Raw genomic sequence first — 7,478 nt, 5'->3', positions numbered from 1 at the left:
TGTTGTTGACCTTTGTATATAGCCACATCTTGAATACATCACATCCCCACAAAAAGGATTGTCGTAGCATTGCTTCAAGTGAAAAAGTATTTAATAGTGCAGTGCCAAAAACATCCATCCCCAACACCCATACCCACCCACCTCCCTTATCTTCGACACCCATACCCACACACCTTGCCAACCCCAACACCCATAACCACCCACCACCGCCATGCCCGGTGAAAAAGTGCAATGGGTAACAATCATTTCCTTCGCCTCTTGCCCTTGCCAGGCCGTTCTGGCTGTGAATGGGCCACATTTCTCATAGAGTAGTGACATGGTCTGCCAACTGAGGATCCCTTCCTGGGGGTCACTGAGGTGGAGAGGTCAGACCCTGGCCCCCAGATGCGCTGGAGGGTCAGGAGTATACTGGCATGCATTGACTCCACAAATGCTGATATGCCCTCTGACAGCTCTCTAACCCTCTGTCCCACCACAGTCAAGGCATTAGTTGCCACCGACGATTTGCTGTCGCTTCCTGTCCAAGAACCTTGCAATACTCCACGAGGCGCCCCACACAGAGTCATGCATTGCTTGCAGATGCTGTACTTGGGTATGCACAAATGTCTCCAGGTTGATCTTTTCCCGCTCCATCGTGTCCAACCTCCTCAATATAGCATCCAGAGAATGCTGTGTTGTATGCTATGGGGAGAGCCGGGCTGAAGCAGAGGGTTCCAAAACCACTGTGACCTCTGTTGTGTGGTCCACTGGCATCAGTGTCACTCTCTGATTCCAGATCACACTGCACATGTGCCTGGTTGTCTTTTTTAGGTGACTGGGGGTGTCATGGGCCAGATGGGTGGGTGCGGATTTATGTGCGCCGGTAGCAGCATCTGGCTCCTTGGACACAACCACTTGGGCCGGCTGTGGAATGGCGGTTGCAGCTGCCAGGGGTGCAGCACCTGCATCTGCATGTGTAGTGCTGGCATTAGGTGCACTGCCGGAAGTGGCATGTGCAATACTGCTGGTTGGGCCACTTGGCTCACTGGTGTGGACTGTGGCGGTGCCCCCACTTCTTGCAGCTAGCATGGTGCTGCTGGGCTGTGATTTCTCGCTTCGCCTTTCTCCTTAGACCCAGTACCCCATATCAGATGAACATGAAGAGCAAACAATACCATAGAAGGCATGGGACTCCCATGTGTTTCAGGAAGGTCTCCTTCTTCGGAACAAGAGCCTGCTAACCGCATCCCATCCATTAGCAGGCTGGTTAGTTTCTGCTGGCTGGACTGGGCAGACCGGCCAGTTTCCCAGGAAATGGGCAGCACCTCCACAATTCATGCACAGCCGGTTGGTCCTGCGACAGAGGCATTAGGCGTGGTTAAAGGACCTTGCAGGGACCCAATTTGCATAGGTATAGGTTCAGACAGTGATTCTCCAGTAGGGTGTTGTAGAACCAGAAAGGAGGTTTTAGCCACACTGCGAGTCCCAGAGCGGTCGCTTCTTCTCTGTTGTGCTCGTCTTTCGGTTAAACAGTGATGAATGTGGATATCCTGATCCAGGAGGGCTTGGAAGGGGGCAGCCTCAGGAATATGAACAAATTCATCTTTGTATTTGTAGAGGTGGTCCCAGACATGGCCTGCACCCCTGCTCCACATTTCGAGATGCCAGCAAAGTACTCGCAAAGATATGTGACGTACGAGGAGCAGCTGAACCAACAGAGAGCTGCAGTGGGCCTCTGCCCCGCGTACGTTAGAAGATCAGTACCTGTTGAAGTGCCCATAACCAGACAGTCCTGGTCTGCACGGTACCCAATCAGACAACCGTATCTGTCATTGGTACGAATCGACGAGTATTTACAGACTGTCCACGAGGAAACCCCGAAGGCCTTAATGGAAGGCCAATGGAAATAGACTAAGGGCCTAGGCAGCCCCGAAAACAACCAGAAGTGGCTACTGAAAGCTAGCATGCCCGTACCAGTGACTGCTAGAATAAATGTTATGGACAGAGAGGAGAGATAAAGTTAAAACGTAAGGAAACGTTGCCATGAGACAAGATGGAAGCAACCGCCCTATCGAATGTGTGTAAATAAGTTTGAAACGCAAGATGCTCAGAAATCGATACTGCCTGCAATGCTTAGTAGAAGAATAGAGCTGCAAGCGCCAACCATATATCTACCTCAATACAGCACAATGTACACATGCGACTCCATTTTGTGAAAGCAGAAGTGTACCCAGGCGGCCAGAGGCCTAACAGGCCGAGTTTCCAAACCTAACAGAGGCCAGGGAAGAAGCAGGATCGAAACTTAGCAAAGAGAGGCTCATGCCGGGGAAATCGAGGTCAACCAGAGAAGGGAGGTGAGCATGAGCTCACGAGACTCCAGCTTCAGAGCATGCCAGCCCGCCCGTGAAGGTCAAGATAAGAGGGGCCCATGCAGGTGGCCAAGCGAACACAGAATTAAATACACGAAAAGATGGAAAACGAAAACAGATTCATGGTGAACTAGGACGTGACCAGCCAGGCGCGAAGATGTTCCACCGCCTGATGTCATCCAGAACCCGAGGATGCCATAACTTTTCCTGATAAGAGACTACAGATCCGAGGCCATACCCAGCCAACTAATTGACACATAGCCCTAAAACACTGATTGATGGAAAGGAGGAAGGGTGAATCTTGGGACACTAGGCACCTGGGTGTCTATTCTGCATGCTGCTAATTAAAGTGGAGATTTATGATTAGGAGTGTAACTTGCCCAATCATGATAGACCATGTAATCTAGGTTCCTAGACACTGTAACCAATGAGACGTCATACTTGTAGTGACGTCAATCATGTGTGTTGTAGAGGGATGGGCATAGACGCCCACCCGATAAGAGTTATTCAATCCAATTGCTTTATTTCCATATACAGATATAACACCTATACTTAAGTTACCTTTCCTAACCAATTATGCTGCATGATGATTTTTTTTTATGGAAGTAGACGTCAATGATAACGAAGTTTGCCCATAAAAGAGGCTGTTGTACTGAAGTTCGGGGGAGTCGGGGTGAGGCAGGTGTTTGTGATGCTGCTGATCTCATATGCTGATGTATGTATCATTAAACGGACTTCCCTTTACCAATTTACTGAGTCCTGATTATTGAACCTTGCTGGAGTATGTGAATCCCGCACTCTTTCCTCGCATGCTGCAGCTATCTTGTATTACTAGTCTTCGAGGGTGAGTACTGACCAATGGGCCCGTCAGTAATTTCCTCTCCTCATCAACACTTGGTAGCAGAGGATGGTTTAGGCCATCGATTAGTGATAATCGATTGATATAGTTATAAGACACTTTTTAAACCGACGGCACAAAGTAACTCTGGGCCTTCGGTTACATCATGAGTCCTTTCGCCATTCCGGCTGAGTAAGCTGAGAAGCTCCCCGTGGACAATGATAGTGTAATTATTCCCAAAAATCTGCAGTGGTTCTGAAGGAACCCGCTTTTACAAGCATAACCCTTCTCATTCCCACGGGCAGCGGATCGGACGAAAACCATAAGAACTGGAAGAGGAAGGGGCAGTGATCCTGAAATTCCAGAGAGGAAAAGTGACGATCGGTGAGTGAAACGACGAAAACTCATATGTTGGCAAAAGCCTTATAGGCCTTAGAGTAAGAAGGGGAAAGGTAACGGTGGGTGGCGGAGAAAAATAATATAGTTGAAGAAGGAAAGACTGTACAAATATATAGGGGTTAAAGAGCTAGGCACTTGATATCAAAACTGTAAAGAATACTGCGCGGGTATCCGAGAGAAAAACGGTAAGGGATACTGGGAGGGCACCCGAGACAAAAACTGTAAGGGATACCGGGAGGGCACTCGAGAGAAAAACTGTAAAATTTGCCTTGTTCCTGCGCTTTAAAGAGTGGTCAGAAGGAACTTGAACCCAGAGCCCACAGGGAGGGGGACGCTAGGCTACGATGGCGTTTAAAGACGTCATAAAGGGGTAGTTCAAATCCCATGTCGGGGTATTAATTAGAATTCAGGTATATGTATGACCAGCTGGTGTCTGTCTAGTCTGTCAAGCGTCTGTCATATATGTCCTGTGTATGCTGAATGTGGAATAATTGTGTTATCAAATTAATGGCAATGTATTTTTGCTTTACGCGATTCTGTAAATGAGAGGGAATCGCCACTGAATTGATGCGTTTTGAGTAGAATTGTTGGTATAAAATTGCAGAAATATTGGATTGGAGCTTGCATATGTGGTGCTCGCTCATAATAGGGTAACATTGGAACACTGTGCGATTATTGTTAGTGACGAAAGTGAGAATGGAAGAAATGACCCCACTCGCACATTTGTGCAAGCAGTTGCCAAAGCACGCTACAAAACTGAAGAAATATAGTCAAAAATGGGTTAAGGGCACCGCAAATAAAATGTTTATGCCGTGGCCCCAAAATGGGTCATTGTCGAAGGCTGTTTTACAGCATATGACTACCTTCTTGCATGCCACATATAGCGGGAAGAAGCTCGAGAAACGCCTTGCTGTTCTCGAGCTATGGAAAATGTTTGAACAAGTGAAGGAAGAAGAGCCCCCCGCAGATTGGATATTAACCATATGTACAGAGGTGGGTGAGACGCCTACCGCGCCACCTGCCCCGCCGGAACCAGTTACTGAAGAAAGTAAGTCAGAGGGTCTGTACCCACTAAGAGAACTGAAGACAGCCACAGGGTATAGCAACCCTGCATATGAGTCACCTGCGTGTAGCAGTGACGAGACGAAAGAGAAGGAACAGGAAATCGACACGGCCCCCACGATCCCGTGGGACAAAGAGACGCGAGGTGAGGAAAGGAAGGATCAGGCACAAACGTGTGCACCCCTCGATAGAGAGAGAGAGAGAAAGAAACGGAAAGGAAGCAATGAGTTAACATTTGCAAAGGAGGAATGGATGGGGGGGCAGATATTATTGAAATTAGATGGAAAAGGAAGCGATGATGCAAGGCCGAGTGAACGGTCTCATGAGGTGAAAAGAAAGGAAAGGGAGAAAGAAGTGGAGATGAAGGACGAAAAGGCACGAAGGAAGGAAAGGTTGAGGCGGGAACAAATATATCGCGAAGAGCAAGGAATACCGCTCAGTCGCACACAAAGCGCTGCCTATGAAAAGTACAGGCAGAACATGCTAAAGTTAGAGGAACAGAAGAGAATGCACGAAAGAAAGGTAAAAAAGCAAGAAGATGAGGAAGATAGAAGGGCAAAGGAACGTAGACATGAACGAATGAGGGAAGTAGACAAGGCTAGAGAGGAAGCGAAAAAGCGAAGAGAAATGGATAAGGAAGAAGAGCATAAACGCAGGCAAAGGGTGCGAGATTTAGAATATTTGCAACAGGAAGTTAAAAAACTCAATCCTGTAGTAGGCTGGGAGGTCATAGAGGAATTCTTTCCTGCAAACGATGTGGTACCAGGTACAAGCGGGACAGGTATTGATGATGACTTCGACACCAGAAGCATCAGGGAAGCGATTGATCAAATATATGATGAGATGGGCCTGGAATGAATCTCCCAAGAGGGAAGGGAAGATGAGCGCTTGGAGAGCACTCAGCTAGATGACACTGAGGATGTCACCCAAAGTAGTGGGAGTAGGGGACTGTCCCTAGATAGACTCGAAGTCGAGCAGAACGAAGATGATACAAGAAGCTGTGTGAACTGGGAGTATTCAGAGTCTGAGTCCGAAGGGGAAACAGAAGAAACAGTGTATGACGAAGGGAGACGGTGCAAAAAGCAGCACCCAGGGAACCGAGAGGTACGATGGTCAGATGCTAGCGGGTCCACAAGTAGGACACCGAAGTCCGCTGGACAGTCCAGCCGACATAAAGAGACACCCCACGGTCAGAGGGGGGCGTCAGCCCCTGCCTATGCGGACAGGCTAAGAGCATTACCAGGCAGGCAGCAAGGCGGAAACGCCACCCTGGCAAAAGACCAGAAAGATAGAGAGGACTGCGCATTCCAATTCCTGCTATCAGAGAAAGGGGGAGTATATTCCTTGGCTGCACATGGACCGCGAGAATCTTAAAAATAAACTTCCCATGCTGATGTCGGGGGCTGGGAAGTGGATACATGAGTTAGAGAAAATGACAGGGGGTGTCACTCTAGCCATAGGGGACATTAAGGGACTCCTAATTGCTATACTTGGCGAAAGAGCAGATGATGTGTGTTAAAGGGCAGGCTACCCTGGGGTGACCATAACTAATACCACTCATGACGGAGCCCCATTTAATAAATGTAGGGCAGCAGTGTGGAAAGCGCTGCGCATATTATATCTGGACACATCAGATATGGGAGCTATAATGACTTGTAAAATGAAAAAGTCAGAGGATCCGTTGCTTTATATCCAAAATTTTCAGGATGCGTGGGTACTCGAAACGCATGAATCTTGGACGAAATCTATCCCTGTATTCTACCATATATTGTGCCAAGGGTTACCAGAACCGGTGCAAAACCAGCTAAAAAAATTGGTAGGAGTAGAAGCTAAACCATGGGCCGAAATCCAGTTGACGATTGCACATTATTGTAGATTGTTGCAAGAAAAGAATCAGAAGAACGAGGCAACACGTAAGGGAGAGGAGGCGAAGCTAGTGCAAAGGAAGCTCTCAAAATACGCTCTTGAGGGATCCATGTTGACAAGCCCAGTCGATTCGAGTGCACAACGTGCAACTGAACCGCCGCAGACCAATCAGGGTAACGATGGATTTTACCCAAGAGGGAGAGGTTTTGGAGGAAGAGGATGGCAGAGTAATCAGGGAGGGTTTCGAGGTAACCAAGGAGGATATCAAAATGTTCAATGTAGTGTTCAGAATGCACAGATGGGCCGTCCAAGCATGCCAGATGGACACATGACGCGACCAATGCCAGCGTGCTGGCTATGTGGAATGACAGGACATATGGCGCGCATGTGCAGAAGCCAAGAAATGTGGCAGAACAACCAAGGGATGGGGGCAGGCATGGTAAATCAACCTATTACCCCACAACAGGGCAATGTGCAAAACTATACTGTGCAGCAGCAGGCACCTAGTTCACAGCAAGATGCACAGCAAGTTGTCCAGCCACAGAACATGGGGAATGTGCCGCAGGGACAACCCCAGCAGGCACTGCCACAAGTGGCTCCAGGCACTAATTCAGATGGAGGAAACCCACAGGTATACAATGGACCGAACCTATACATGAAATAGGACGGCTCACAGGGGACTCTGATGTGTTCTATCCTATCAGTGACACCAGACCCTCACAGAGAACCTAGGGTAAATGTCACCATAGGGGGGAAAGAATATTCCTTCTTAGTTGACTTGGGTGCAACGCGCTCGTGCATACGGGAAGGCAAGCTTTCCTTGTCCGGCGAGGCAATAGACACCCAGAGTTTTACTGGAGCTCATAGCAGAGTTCCCTTTACTGATGCACTCCCAGTCTCTGTGGGGGAGCGTGAAATGAATGTACCATTATTGTATTCACGTCAGTCCCCTGTAAATATCATGG

Source organism: Ambystoma mexicanum, chromosome 2p, assembly GCF_040938575.1.
Source record: "Ambystoma mexicanum isolate Mex_15411 chromosome 2p, UKY_AmexF1_1, whole genome shotgun sequence".
Lineage (NCBI taxonomy): Eukaryota > Metazoa > Chordata > Amphibia > Caudata > Ambystomatidae > Ambystoma > Ambystoma mexicanum.
This window is presented reverse-complemented; position numbering follows the sequence as displayed.